The sequence below is a fragment of the Stegodyphus dumicola genome, chromosome 1 (genome assembly GCF_044657685.1).
Source record: "Stegodyphus dumicola isolate Sdum_Otavi_A_Nest chromosome 1, ASM4465768v1".
NCBI classification, from domain to species: Eukaryota; Metazoa; Arthropoda; class Arachnida; order Araneae; family Eresidae; genus Stegodyphus; species Stegodyphus dumicola.
The window spans coordinates 26,178,411-26,194,059 of NC_140768.1; the positions used below are offsets into that span (position 1 = coordinate 26,178,411).

General features: G+C 32.8%; 1 protein-coding gene across 2 annotated transcripts in view; it reads right to left on the bottom strand.

The window, feature by feature from the left end:
• LOC118185305 (dopamine D2-like receptor) overlaps positions 1-15,649 on the bottom strand; it is an 865,565-nt gene that overhangs the window by 675,784 nt on the left and 174,132 nt on the right. The window contains exon 2 of one of the 2 annotated variants that reach the window (XM_085813823.1): positions 13,397-13,468. The exons of the other annotated variant lie outside the window; for it this stretch is intronic. The gene's annotated coding sequence lies outside the window, so the exon portion shown is untranslated. The remainder of the gene's footprint in view (positions 1-13,396; positions 13,469-15,649) is intronic. 2 annotated transcript variants of the gene reach the window in all.

Genomic DNA, 15,649 nt, shown 5'->3' on the forward strand with positions numbered 1-15,649 from the left:
GGCAAGGTGCGGGTTCGAATCTTGTGCAAGGCTCGTATATTATCACATGTCTATTCTCTCTAAATCCGCCTATTATGGTATACTCAACAGTAAGCATCTAGCTATTTTGGGAGAAAGTTTCGTTAAATTTAAATTACTTAAATTTGGTCTTTCTATGCAATGATCAGCTAATGCTAAAGGACATTTTCAAGTTTCATATATAAAATCATTAAATAAATATTAATACTTTTAGGAATGCTTAACACTAAAAAGAAGCATCATCATAACTTCACATTAAAGATCACGTTTATTATTATATAAATGTTACATATTGCTGCTTTCTACGGGTTCCTGGATTTAAAATGATTGAGGATAACACTTGATGGAAAATCAAAACACAATCTATTCGTCAGCATTAAACAGGAAAGTTCCAAAAACGTTATACAGTCGTCGTAAAACTACAACGAATACGCTGAAACAATCAGCAACACAACTATCAGGTTATAACAGTAAACACAGCTTCACGGCGAAGCACTAAAGTACAGTTCCCGCCTCGGTCGAACGCTCTCGAGCTGATCTCTCAACTCAAGACACCACTAATGAATTCAAGATATTTTCGATACTGCCACTATACATTACTCTGCGTACAGGCAGGGTATAAATAGCTATTGACCTGCCTTCAAGAACATTCTCGGGAAAACCGGTAGGAGTTGGTTCTAGAATGTTCTCGTACCAATATCATAAATTTTGTTTAGAAAGCATTCTTTCATTGCAGAAAACACGACTGTTAAAATGAGTGTTGCTAAGTTGATAAAAAAACATTGCGCTTAATTAGTTTCATTAATGAACAAATGTACATTATTATTTAGTTTTATTAATACTAGCCATTAGAGAGAAAAAGAACCTCTTCATCTAAAACTAATGGTATAACGAAATAGTACTTTCAACTAGCATCAGCGTGTTATTAGTATAAAACAATAAAGTGTAATAATCACATTAATAGCCGCAAGTTATCTAATTTTGGCAGCAGAAAAATATAACTAATTTACTCTGAGCATCCCGGCCAAGATGGAAATCATCTCAAACGGTGCATTGTCACGTACATTGCCCAATGCTGTTTTTTCAAATAACCATAATAACGAATATCAGCTCGAAACACCTTGCATTTTATTAGTTCTTTACGCAGCCTTGTCTATAGGAACAAGGAACAGCTCGTTGCATTTTCTTGTACTCACAGCCAAAGGTCGCATGGATTGAAATCCAATTAAAACGAAATGGCCGTCTAAAGGAGAACGAATAATCCCTCATGAACTCTTAATCCATCTTTCATATCAAAACTTGAGAAACGGAGGACATTGCTCCTTCTACGTGGATTCGTTTATTTAGGTAGACTACGCATGATGTGGCCTGTTTCCAATTCCACGTTATGGCAATATTATTTCGAAAGACAGATTGTTTCCTACTACTAGAAGATCGACACGAATTGTTTACTAGCTTAGAAATTTCAATTATTAGTAGCTACTAATTTGGTGAGGTAGAAATTGCGATCCTTTTCAAAATGTTTTCGAACCAAATGATTACGAATATCAACGGTAATCAAAAGGCATGACTTGCATACCCTTTGAATGCGAAGTAATCTTATTTAATCTATTTGAAAAGCAAACCCGGAACTGATGGTTTAGATTTTTATTAAATTATATTCTTCTCAAATGAGCAAAATAAATAGACGCTCATAACTTTAAAACAGCGATTCAGGCATCTCACTTTGTTTGGGAATTGAATTCCGTCTGTAATTATTATGCACGGCTACAAGATACATGAATATGACTTCATTTTCTTTAGATGGGAAGTAACATACGAAGCAAAGCTAACTCAGAAAGTACCAAAACTCTCATATGCATAGTGCGAATCACGTACTTGGTATTTCGATTGGATGTTGTCCTAGACTTAATTTACGCAGCATAAGCTGTTGTTTGCATTATGCAATTAAGCCAGATTTCAGTTACTCTTTGCCTATCCGGACTACTAGAAATATTTGTTTTTTTTTTTTTTTTTATTTCATAAATTTGTTCCAAATTAGTATTGCCAAGGAAAGCTATACCCGAAAATTAGAGACTTAAAGCAAGTCATCGAATACTATTGTGAAATAAATGAAACGAACAATATGTCAGTTAATTGATCTATTACTAATAGATATCAGGCAAAGCCAGGAAAGGAAGAAATACAGGGGGTACCACGCCATCGCCATTGACAAAAATGGTATAGCCCCCATGCAGTACCTCTCTAGCGTACCGCCCCATCCACAGGGGACCTGATTACTGTATACATAGGACATAGTACTAACAACAAATAAGACATAGCACACCATACTGTTAAAACCTACTTCGACACATAGAACATAGCATTAACATATTGTTACATATTATTTACAGTGCAAGAAGTTATGTTCATTATAGAGCTTGTTGGCTTTGGCACCGCCCCTTCCAAAGGGGACCTGATTACAGTAAACATAGCACTAACATACGTTGTTAGGGCATAGCACTAACAACGTATAGGGCATAGCACAACATACTGTTACAACATACTTCAACACATAGGACATAGCATTATCATAGTATTACAGATTATTTACAATGCAAGAAGTTATGTTCATAGGGCATAGCATTATCATATTATTACAGATTATTTACAATGCAAGAGGTTATGTTCATTATAGAGCTTGTTGGTTTTGGCATAGCATATGCTTTATGATACCTAGGGTGTTATATTTGAATTATGTATTGAATGTTGTACTGCGGTAATTAGGTAGGTAGTGCTCTATTTGGTCCAAGTTCAATGTTCAGATTTTAGCGGTCCATGGGTTCGCTACTTTAACATGTACTTTGATGAATTATTGCGTTTGATGCACTGGTCAGCTGTTCAGTATACATGTGAAATTGGTACGTTCTACCTGGTGTAGATTCTGTTACCTGTTTAAGGTGGTGTTTGACGAGTTGTAAGCACACCTGTGACGATACACTTCTCCTCTTGTGGAGTATGTGAACACTTTACCAGTGACACAATGACATAGTATCAGTGGATGCAGGCACATGCACAATATAAATTGTTAGCTCGCATTATGGCTAGCCCTTTATCAGGTAAAGGCAGTATAACTCAATAAAAAGAGTTTTGAATGTAAGACTGATTTTGAAGGAAATTTCAAAATGAACTATGTTGCTTTTGAAAAATCAGGCCAACCCATACTGATTCTGTATTCAGTGGTGCAAGATTTCCCATTAATAAAATGTTAGCATTACAGTTTTAAACGTTAGCATTATAGTTGAATCATGGGGTCTGATAAATCATTTTTCTACTTCCGTTTTCACTAAAGATAGATTAAACAACCAGCGTTTGGTTAACATAGTGTCACATTTATTTCACAATTCTGTCAACACGGAAAGGGTACTGTTTCTGCTTGGTTTTAACTGTAAAGCCAGAAGATGGATTTTTGATGGTTTCGGCCTCTAGATTTCGATATTTCAACGACTCTCAGTCAGAAGGTGCATGAAGACGTGAAAAAAATACTTTTAAGTATCAGCAACAACGACGTATTTGTATTTCCGTCAGGTGGAGAACGTTTTCACCTGAAATACATAAATAAAGGAAAAATAAGGTATCAGAACTTATGTTTCTCTTGATTTGCTTTAGAAACATGGTATGCCCTGAATAAGAACAGGGAGCTTACTCAAGCTATGTTCAAGATTTGTGTATAACAGACGACACAAGCAGGAAGGGTATACGAAACCCTTTATTTTCAATACTTTACAGACACTTCCGAACTCCGGAATACAGAGACCAACCACTTGTGGTCTGAACGTAAGAATATAAAAACTAATAACTAAAACTCTAACTAAAAACTAACTTTGTATTAGTATACAAATGCCTAGCATTAAGATTGGCCTGTATTTAAAGAAAGGTACGTATGTAGTACGCTGAGCTGTCAAAACTACGATACGTCTGCAATTATCAAGAGGGCTAAACCTCTGGCCTTGAAGGCAACCAGCAACCGAGTGAAAACTCGTAAAACTGCAGTGGCAAGCGGCTTGCTAAAACTCCTTCTTTATCCCTAACTCTTGGTAAAAAGCCGCAACTTAAATACTCGGGCGTTAGCAAGACAATTTGCATAAACAAGTTAAAGCATTTAATTCTGGCCGGAAGTAGAAAATAAGAAGAGATAGTACAGTTTTAAAATAAAGCAAACGTTAGTAAGACTTAGGATCCTTACAAAGGAAACTCGCATAGTAAATGATTTGCAGGCTGCTTTCAGTAAGCGAGAGGATAGATGTTATATAGACCTAACACATTAATGTTAATAAACCTTTGTGGTTACTATTATGTTTCTTTTATGGACATTACCAGAGCACTTTTTCATGGTACTATCTTTATTGTATATTCACTCCTATAACTTTCGTACGTAACAGGGGAACTTCTATAACAGGGAAAAGAAACATTTACATTCTTTGATTTTGCTTGCAAAATATGTATGTCTGATATTTTTTCTGATGATTTTCACCGAGATCCCTGTAAATTAAGAGAAATACTGATGCATGTATCGGATGTGTACATTATTTTGTCTAGTACTTCTAACTAGAGCAATTTAGCCTAAACATATTTTTAAAGTAATCTTCCCACATTTCATCTCAACTAATTCCTCCGGTTCTTTATAAAAAAGATTTGAACATACTGAAGAATTAGCCGCCATTAAACGTTTATATGAGATTAGCTAAAAATACCTAGAGCATACAAATTTAAGAATATTCACTATACTTCTTTATGTCTTGATGTGTACAAAGAAAAGCATTTGCTTGCTTCACTGCACTTAGGTTACAGCGAAAGGACGTTTTTACTGCAATCAATTTATTTGCATTTCAACGAAAGAAGCTTTTATTAGCTTCGCTGAACTTGTTTTACAACGAAAGGCTATTTATATTGCGTTAGCTCAGCATTTCAAGCAGTTTAGGTCCTAAGTGGCAAGCACAGTAAACAAGCTTTTTTGATTTCATATTGCTTGATATTTATCTGATTTCGATTTGCATATTTCGAAACAATAGATCGCTATAACATTAAATAAAACATTTTAAGCTGAAGGGAAGAATATTTTCCTTAAAATACTTTTCACTTTAGCTTAAAATCAGTTAGTTTTTTTTTTTTTTTTTTTTTTTCCCTCTCTTTTACCAATAAACAGACTAATCTGCAGAATAGCAGGTTTAAAAATTTAGTTAGAATATACAGTTAATAAATATTGTGTGAAAATTATAATTTTAATTTGAAGTGAAATGAATTCTTCTTGAAGCTGTTTTACTGTTTTTGTATTTGAGAAAACAACCACAAAACCCTTGTGTTTCACAAAATATGCTACGAGGCTTGCAATAGTAAATACACAAAGGGGACATAGTAATATAATAATAATAATAACAATAACATCTAATACACCTAGATCTGGAAAGAATAAGGAATATATATATATATATGTATGTATATATATACATAAATGCAAATAATACCGTAATAAGAGTTTTAAAATATAACACTATAAGCAGTAATACTATAATAATAGTGATTATATAATGAATATATAATAATAATACTAGGATTATATAAAGAAGCATAAAATAATAATGATAATATAAGGAATAAATAAAGGAAAAAATAATGTTAATACTATAATGATTGTATAAAGAAGTATACAATTATTATAATAAGTACTGCAGGACTATATAATGGAATATAGGTATAATGCTAATATAATATATAAAGAGATAAAAATTTAATGATACATAAAAAAACTGAAAGCACAAACGAAAAATAAATTTGCCCAAGACAGCTAAAGCCTCAGAACTTTTGACAATATCAGAGAAACAGGAGGCCAGAAAATGTAGTTCTGGCACTCTCGTATAACCTATGCGATAAGAAATGCTCTGCTTCCGCCGCAAGTCACGATATTAGAACAAAACAAATATTTATTAAAATTAATATGACCAGTTAAAATCTTAGTTTATAATCTGGTTTATTTCGCTTACACTTAAACGCTGAAAATCCACTTCGTCCATTGGGCGTACAATGAATCAAGGATTTTAGCATTCGGGTCAGCTACAGTTTTATCCCAAGCAACATGCTTTAGAACTTAGAAGTTCGGTCAGGAAAATTGAATATTCATCTGGTATGTTGGACAATTACATTCGCTCTACCATCTTCATAGATAATAAACACAAAGCCAAACCTTCGCATCTAACTTGCTACCATCAATGAAACAAAGCGTTCTATATTCTTCAAAAACCATCATTGTCATAGGTAACATTATTCCTAGAGCTTCTCTCTGAAGGGCAAGGAAAACTTGAAATAAGACCCATCCAATTCAAGGCATTGCGAGAGTTGTCACTTGAAAATGTGCCTGTAGCATCAAGATCATATAAGATTATTTCCTCAATAGGTGCGAAACCAGAATGTCCCGTAATCCTAAATAATGTGAAAAATAAATCTCTTTTGAATCCTTCTAAGAAGTTTACATTTTTTGTCCTTAAAGAATTTCTCCAAGCTCTTGAAGCATAGGAAATAATTTGTATAATTCGTACAATTCCATGAATACTGAGAACATCAATATGATATATGCCACAAGTATTCTTTCAAATTTGCAGTAAGCCAAGAAGCCTTTTTACTTCCTTGTACGAAGTAAAAAGGAAGTATTGTAATCATGAAAAGTTTCAGGCAGCATATTTCAATAAAAATATCCATTTTGACCGCTATCGAATGCAATTTAACGATGATTTTGCGTCATATCTGTACGTAAGGACAGAATAAAATACTCTTTTCCTTCAAAAAAATTATAAAACTATTTTAAAATTAGTTCTGAAGAGAATTTTTCGTGGCCTCTGTACGAACGTATCTACGTACGTGCGTACGTATATCTACGTACGTGCGTACGTACGTATCTCGCATAACTCAAAAACGAGTAGCCTCAGAACGTAGAAATTTTGTATATAGGACTGGTATAACATGTAGATGTGCACCTCGTATTTTGGTTGCAATCGGCCGCACGAAACGTATATAAATATATTTATATATATATCCACTCTGTTACCCGGCTCAGTGATCTCAGCTTCTTTAATCTTATATATTTGTAAATTGTACAATTTTGCTTTAAAAATGATTGAATTATGTTGTTTTTATCTTCCGGTTAAGGAATTTATGCCTTTAGTAAATCTGTGTGCAATAGTTTTAGAATTATCAGCAATTTTAAAGTTGTTTAATTGCCGCTAAGCCTGTTTTTAATGGCGGCCATTGATGTTTACATTTGAAACAGGAGACTAGTGGATTTGTTGCCAATCTAGAGAAACTTAGCTTCGCAACAACAAAGATAACGCATTCATTTATTATTGCCAATTAAATCATGCTTAATTCTTTCTGGAATGTTTTCGAGAAAATAAGCGTTTGAGATTTACTTCGTAATTTTTAATATAGATATTTTGAGTTTTTATGTATTTTTGAATTCTCGCGAAGTGAGAACTGAATTCATTCAATGAGAAATACTCAATCGTCTGTGAAAAACTGTTTCTGTTTTGTTTTGTTTGCTTAATTTCTTTTATACATCGTTCTAGCTTTATTATAGTATTTGAAGAGAACATGTGGCAACGATTAGATAATTCTTTAAATGATATACATTTTGTGCATTCTGAGTTATATTATGAATGAAATATAATACTGTTAAGTAAACCTAGCGCCAGAGTGTCGCTATGGTAAACAAAGTGAATTTTAAAGAATGCATTTATTCTATTATGCGAATTATTCTATTTATGCGCTGTCGGCGAAGTAATTTTAATTCAATCTAATAAGTTTAAAGAAATCTAATAAGTTTAAAGTAAGAAAATATGCGTATAATTTAATATTCCGTACAAGGAAGTCATGTGGTGTACACATCAGATTTTTTAACTTTTAATGGATATGTAAGAAATCCAATTGCCAACCGATTGGCACCGATTGTCAACTATAATGCCTAAATTTTTTATTCACTGCATTTCTTCCTCACTCTCAGCAGTTAAATCAGTATTATCAAACGACGTTGATTTAGGTATCATAATAACTTTCGATTTTGAGGGATTAAACTCAAAATTGCACCATTTTTTTACCATTGATAAATATAGTTTAAGATATTACGAGAATAAACACTGGCTTCAATAAAGTCCTTACACTGTAAAATAACAAGTAAATTTTCTTCAAAAGCAATCTCATGACTATACTGGAATTTTCTCAAATTAAAAAGCAAATCATTCATGATTAGATTCCAGACAAAAAAGGCAAAAACAGAACACTTAGAACATCTTTTATCCAAATCCAACTTTTTCGTGATGTTACCGAAGTGCATTCAGCGGACCAAAACTGCAAGAAACTCTTTATTATATAAAAATATATTTTTACGGATTTTAAGACACCTGAGCAAATAAACAGCGCCAAGCCACCACTCATTATCGAATGCTACTCTTCTAATCAAAAGAAAGAACATAATTTCTGATACTTCTCTTGACCATAATATTGCATAATCGAAACAAAGCATCTTCAGCAGGTCTCTGGAGAGTAAATTCAAACTGATCGCAGAGTGACCAAGGTAACAAATAAGTCTATTTACGCAGACCTTCTCCAGACATTTGCTCAAACATCGAAATAAATAATACAACGAGTATTATCATCAAGCGTTTTCGAATTCTTAGTATTTTAAGGAATAAGTATATTACTCGCATTCTTTCAGCTTTTTTGGAAAATTATCAAGAGTAAAACCTGCATTAAGCAAGGCACGATAGGTAACGGGACCTAAAATATGAAAATTTATAAACTAGAAGCAGTTTAAAACTCTATTTAATTAAATTCAATAAGAAGTTAATTATAAACTAAGCATTTTTTATTTAGTTATGTATAATATTGAAAATATACCAAGCCATGTGTTTAGCTGAAACTTCTTGTGTTATAACAAGATTTCTGGCTACTGAAGTTAAACTGACTACAGGATTATATTAATTAGAATGTCATTGTACAGTAAATGTGCTGCGATGTTCACATTTGACACCGATTGGTTGTTAACTGATCTAACAACGTCGGGTAGCACTGAATGATAGGCAAGAGAATAATGTGTATGTGTTTACAGATAATGCAGTTAATCCATTTTCCTATTATTTATTGTGAAGACGAAAATTTTAATACATTAATTATTACTAATTCGCTGAATAGCAAATTTAAAAAATACTTCTCTTCGTCTTAACAGTTTAACGTTTGGGAAAATTACGGCAATAACTGTATGGTTGTACATTATAAGATAAATCGCATTGATTCATAGAAATTATCCATCAGGAATTTATTGCATTAAACTGAATTCATTGTTAAAGTAGGTCTGCCTTCGTTATTCTTCAAAGATATTTGAAACTGCTAACAATGTATAGTTATTTGGAAAGCACTGCGTCGTTAGAGTGTATCTAACGACAAAATCTTGCTATATTAGCAGTTAAAGCGTAAAGGTTTCCAACGAAATGGTACAGAATAAAATATAATTGTTGATCTTCTGAAGAGAAAACAAACTATCAGATTTTGAAATGCCACAAAGAATAAGATTTTCATTTTATAATTTTCATGTGGTTATATTTAATTAAAAAGGACAAGTAGGTTAACTTAATTAGCCCAAAGGAGTAATTTGCCCAGAAGGGCTATTAGTTTTTTTTTTTGAATTTTGCGTTGATTCACTATAAACGACGAATTTCTTTTTAAATTGTCTCTATCAAATATTAGAGCCCTGTATTATATTTAAAGAAATTACAAATGATGAATCTGCATAAATGCGTGTACGTTTCTCGCAATGAGATAAAACAGCGGTACCTAGAGACATCAAATTCTGAATAACGTAATTCTCCACCGAATATGGGCAAAAACTAAAACAGGTCGATCTCGAACCAACTGTTAAAAAGCACTGTGTGCTAGTAAGTGTATTATTATCATTGAAATTTTGTTGCATTATCTTTCTTTCACATTGCAGAAAAATATTTCTTTGTAAATGTTATCATATTTTCATGTTAATGTCATGTCATTCTAATATTCTATTGCCTTAAATAAAAGAAAAGTGCATTCATTATCGTCGCTGAATTTAATACCATCTCTCACTGTCTTGTATCTTTTGTAAAATGGCGCGAATATTCATAAAACCTGTGGCAAATTTAATTAGAAATTTAATTAGAAATAGAATGCCTGTCTAGTGCTACCCTCTAGGAGGTATTAAAACAAACAAAAATAAAAACTCAAACAAGTAAACATTTATAAAGCGTTTTAAAATGTATAAGAACGCTTGTAGCGTTACGGCCGCCCTGAGAAAGTTTCACTTGAACGCGCCAGACGCTTTACGGACGACGAAGAGGTTAATGTAATTTACGAATAGGCAATCCACGGCCCACTCTGTAAGTGTTTGCTGTCATAGGCCATACTAATCAAATTTTTAACAACGAAAATTAAGAAATATGTTTATATTGTTCTGAGGAAGAGCAACATGGACGGTCATCGTAGCTGTCAACAAAAGCAGGTTGAGTTCTGATATCACGGCTTCTGATTGGTCAAAAAAGCTATAACGAAAGGTATGCAACAATCACATGGAACATAATTCGGCCCTGATGCGCATGGGTAGAGACAGGCGGTCTTCAGTATAGCAAATGTTCATATGAGCATAAACAAATGAAAAAGTCTTCATGAAAACAGACAATACAGTGAATAGTTTGAAGATTTGTTTGAAGAAGAAAGTTCTCATTTGTTATTAAAAACGCCAAACGAACTTATTTAACTCGTCGAAAATATTCCGTAACACGCTTAAAGAATACAATGTAAAAAGACATTAGGAAACAAACATAGTAATTATAATATCGCAGAAAGAAATGAAAGAATTGATGCTCATAGAATTCAAAATCGCAATTAAAAGCTTAACAGACAATATTTAGCTCAACATGTAGAGACGTTAGGATTTTTTGAAGCAGGAGTTATTGAAAAATAAGCAATACCCTCGCAGGGACTCAAAGCTCGGACCTCTCAAATACGCACCGAGTGTGCTGATCATTACACCGCGAAGACATGCTAAAAAGCCGGAAGAAATACTTTATATACTCATCCTTTTAAAGGTTGACTGAGGATTCGATGATTCAATCGCTAAATCCTGGTAATGGCGAATGATCATCCACCCCCTTTTTTAGTTCGAACGCCACTGTAGAGACATTAGGTATTTTCGAAACAGGAGACATGAAAAATGAGCAATGCCCTCACCGGGACTCGAACCTCGGAGCTCTCGAATGCGTCTCTAGTGTGCAGAGCATTACATCACGAAGGCGTGCTAAGAAGACGGTGGTGTAGTGTATTTAATTATAGCAAAGCACACTGGGGCTATCTGCCTAAGGGGACGGATGCCCTCGTGAAGGACGTTCCAAGGGAAACTGGCTCGTACACACGTTACACATGGGGAAAACCACGAAAACACCCATGCAGCTAGCTCGTTCGCGGGATTCGAACCTCGGACCGAACTACCAGTGTTCAGCGACGTTACCGCTCGGCCGCTAGTGGACTTGCTAAGAAGACAGAAGGAATACCTTATAAACATTACAACAATCCTCTAATAATATTAAGGCAAATTATTTTGCTTCATTTCTAACTACTAAAAACATGAAACTGTTTCCAAGTAGTGAGATTGTAAAACAATATTTAGAAGCTGTTGCAAGAGGTGTGCCTGTGAAAATAAATTATTTTTTAAACATTAGTTTATCTCGGCAAACGGCATTCGTGAAAATATTGACACTTCAAATGAAATTGTCTCAAATCTGTGCGATTTGATTCGAGATTTCAATTATTTCTCTTTTGTGACATAGCGAAAGTACAGACATTTCGAACACAATTAAACTTATATTTAAGACACAATAACACGCCGAATGAATACTAATTCAGAAGTCAAACAACAAAAATCAACGTTATATTTTCAAAATTTTCACAGGACTAGTTTCGATGGTTTTACCGAACTACCATCCTCAGCTGCAAAACCGCAAATGAACAAGATAAGAAATAATGATCACTATCCTAATTCCAATCCATCTTTGCCTGTGGCCTTTAAAGAAATTATGTGTTAGTTCTGGTTTCACCAACAGATGGCGCCACTTGCTTATTCTTGTCTAGGCTTTCTTATCTTATCTAATCATTATTTCCTATCTTGTTCATTTGAGGTTTTGCAGCTGAGGATGGTGGTTCGGTAAAACCATCGAAACTAGTCCTGAGAAAATTTTGAAAATATAACGCTGATTTTTGTTGTTTGACTTCTGAATTAGTAAACTTATATTTTTTCGTAGAATAAAGGAATTATTTCAAGTAGTCGAAGAAATGTTAAACCTGATACAAAACGATAAGATACATTTCAGGCTGTCGAAAACTGTTTATGCGAAAAGAACGTGTATTAAGAAATTCTTTCTGGAGTATCAATTGATGGCGCACCAATTACGTTTGGTGAAAGTAAAGAAACTGTCAAATTTATAATAGATAAATTAGAATTAAATAACATTATAACCGAAGATTGAATTGTTATTCATTGTTTGAATCATCAACACAATTTGTGCGCTCAAGTGTTATTAATGAATGGTATTATGCAAGTAAATTATATTTGATCATATGCACTTACTCATCCACAATTTAATGAATTTCTATCATAGTTAGAAACTGAGTATGACGAAATTATAGTATTTCAGTTACATCAGATAATTAAATCATGGAAAATGCTTATAACTATTTTTTGAATCAAGCGAAGAAATTGGTTTGTTTATGAAGAAAAAGCCAGTGCAGAATTAGGTAATGATAAGCGGTTTTTGTATTTATGCTTTTTAGTGGTATCAGTAGAAACAGTCAATCAATTAAATATAACTTTACAAAAGGAAGAAAATTTAACAATCGATGCTTTTAACCATATTAAAGCATTTAAAAAACATTTTATTATTTGAATTGCAATGAAAAATAATAAGATTCAACATCTTTCAATACTGAAAGAAATTAAAATTCTGAAAATGACAATAATTGAAAATATGCCAAAGAAAATAAGAGAACATATAACTGCTTTTGACAGTCGAGTCAGTAATTTAGGCAAACACGATAAAAATACTTGAAACATATTCAACTTCCTTCCACGTTCATATCGAGCGGTCTCCAGAAAATCCCCTAATGCAGCTAATTGATTTACAGTGCAACGACGAGTTGAAACGCGTTTTCGCGTTCCCAAACATCAGAATCAAAAATTGACTCTGATTTTATAAAAATTCTACAACAAAAGATTTTTTTCTTTCAATTTGAGAAATCTGGCATAAAAAAAAATGTGAGTGCTTTTGGAACAACTTACGTCTGCGAATCATTTTTCTGCGAAAATGAAATTCATGAAGCATAAAACATGGGCATCTTTAACTGATGAAACCTGCAATATCAATTACAAAGTTTTAAGTGAAAAGATCAACTTCAGTAAAATTAGTAAAAAAAAGAGTTCTGATTATAATAAATATAAAATTATTCCATAGTTTTATTGATTACTCTTACTATAATTATTTATGCATAGTAATAAATGTTTAACTGTTCTATTGTTAATTTATAAATTATAATAATAATGATAGTAATAATGAATTCATTTTTAAATTTTAGCTTAAATATATGTATGTAATAATAAAATTCCATAGTCAAAAATACACTTAAAATTCTAACGGCATGTTCTTTTTATTTTTAATGGTGACGGTCTCTTCTTTTGAAAGTACGTGGAATTAAATTCACAGTTCCGTGGTCAAGATGTTTTTCTCGCCTTTTCTACACGTACAGTTATAGAATGTTCTGGAGATATTTAAAGCGAACTGGAATGGTCGACGAGGCTGACGTCATTTCTTGGAAGCTCCGCCTTTCCAGAGGATATAAAAGGACTCGCAATGGAATATCGGGGTCTTTTCTTTAATGTAACTATGCAGTAAACTTCATACAAAAAGCTATTAGTAGTTATTTTTTATTTACTCCGGAGATCTGGTTTTTGTAACTGCTATTTCTCCTGAATAATAATAAATGGATCCTGTTTTTTTTTAAACTTATCGTCTGATACTTGGAGCTTTGACTACATCTATGATTCTTCACCAATCTATTTATTCCGGACAAAGGCTGGTACATCACATATATATATACAATGCGGTCCACCTGAATAAAATGAATTTTTAAGGCGATCCACAAATTCTTGGGTGTACAAGTTTGATGTAAACAATGAGCCAATAATAAAGGAAAAAATCTGATGTGTACACCACATGATTTCCTTGTACGGAATATTAAATTATACACATTTTTTTCTTGCATTTTATTTAAACTTATTAGATTGAATTAAACCTACTTCGCCGACAGCGCATAAACCATAATAGAATAAATGCATTCTTCTTTAAAACTCACTTTGTTTACCATAGCGACACTCTGGCACTAGGTTTACTTAACAGTATTATATTTCATTCATATTATAACTAATAATGCACAAAATGTATATCATTTAAAGAGTTATCTAATCGTTGCCACATGTTCTATTCAAATACTATAATAAAGCTAGAACTAACTATAAAAGAAATTAAACAAACAAAACAAAACAGAAACAGTTTTTCACAGAAGATTGAGTATTTCTCATTTAATTAATTCAGTTCTAACTTCGCGAGAAGGCAAAAATACATAAAAACTCAAAATATCTATATTAAAAATTACGAAGTAAATCTCAAACGCTTATTTCCTCGAAAAAATTCCAGAAAGAATTAAGCATGATTTAATTAGCAATAATAAATTAATGCGTTATCTTTGTTGTTGCGAAGCTAAGTTTCTCTAGATTGGCAACAAATCCACTAGACTCCTGTTTCAAATGTAAAAATCAATAGCCGCCATTAAAAACAGACTTAGCGACAATTAAACAACTGTAAAATTTCTGATAATTCTAAAAATATTGCACACAGATTTACTAAAGGCATAAAATCCTTAACCGGAAGATAAAAACAACATAATTCAATCATTTTAAAGCAAAAAACGTACAATTTACAAACATATAAGAGTAAAGAAACTGAGATTACTGAGCCGGGTTATAGAGTGGGTATATATATAAATATATTTATATACGTTTGGTGCTGCCGATAGCAACCAAAATACGAGGTGCACATCTACATGTTATAGCAGTCCTATATACAAAATTTCAACGTTCTGAGGCTACTCGTTTTTGAGTTATGCGAGATACGTACGTACGCACGTACGTACATACGTTCGTACATTTTCTTCAGAATTAATTTTAAAGCAGTTTTATAATTTTTTTGGAGGAAAAGAGTATTTTATTCTGTCTTTACGTACAGATATGAGGCAAAACCTTCGTTAAATTGCATTCGATAGCGGTCAAAATGGATATTTTGGTTGAAATATGCTGCCTGAAACTTTTTGCGATTACAATACTTCCTTTTTACTTCGTACAAGGAAGTAAAAAGGAAATAATTGACGAAATCGTTGAAACTGGTTGCAAATAGATACCCAAGCGTTATCCTCCTTCTTTCTTTTCTTCCTTCATCGTCAATTATCCGTGAATAAAGTACAGCTGTTCACGGAACACAAA